Genomic DNA, 620 nt, shown 5'->3' on the forward strand with positions numbered 1-620 from the left:
ACTCCGGGGACCAAGTCCGGGCCGGACAGCTGGTCGACCCGGCAGGGCGGCGGCCCCGGCGGCCTCCAGGGAGCCCTCGGGGCTCCGAGAAGGCCGAGCGCCCCGCGGCCCCCGCGTCCCCGCGGCCCCGCGGGGCGCTCGGTGCGGACATCTGGTCGACCCGCCCACCCCCCCGAGACCCGAGACCCGGGGGCCGGGTCGCCGGTCGACCCGGCAGGGCGGCGGCCCCAGCGGCCTCGCCGCTGCTCGTCCGCCGGGTCGCCGGAGCCCTCGAGCCTCCGAGAAGGCCGAGCGCCCTGCGGTCCCGCGGCGCTCTGCGCGGACATCTGGTCGACCCGCGCGCCGCCGGACCCCGTGGCTACGAGTCCGCGGGGCCTTCGGAGCCGACAGAGGGCCGGGAGCGCACCCAGAACACCCAGGGCACCCAGAGCCCCGAGGCCCGGCCCCGAGCGCCGCGGACATCTGGTCGACCCGCGCGCCCCGGTCCGGGGACCAAGTCCGGGCCGGACAGCTGGTCGACCAGGCAGGGCGGCGGCCCCGGCGGCCTCGCGGCTGCTCGTCCGCGGCCTCCGCGTAGCCCTCGGGGCTCCGAGAGGAGCGTGCGCCCCGCGCGGACATCT

The sequence above is a fragment of the Equus asinus genome, unplaced genomic scaffold (assembly GCF_041296235.1).
Source record: "Equus asinus isolate D_3611 breed Donkey unplaced genomic scaffold, EquAss-T2T_v2 contig_173, whole genome shotgun sequence".
NCBI lineage: Eukaryota > Metazoa > Chordata > Mammalia > Perissodactyla > Equidae > Equus > Equus asinus.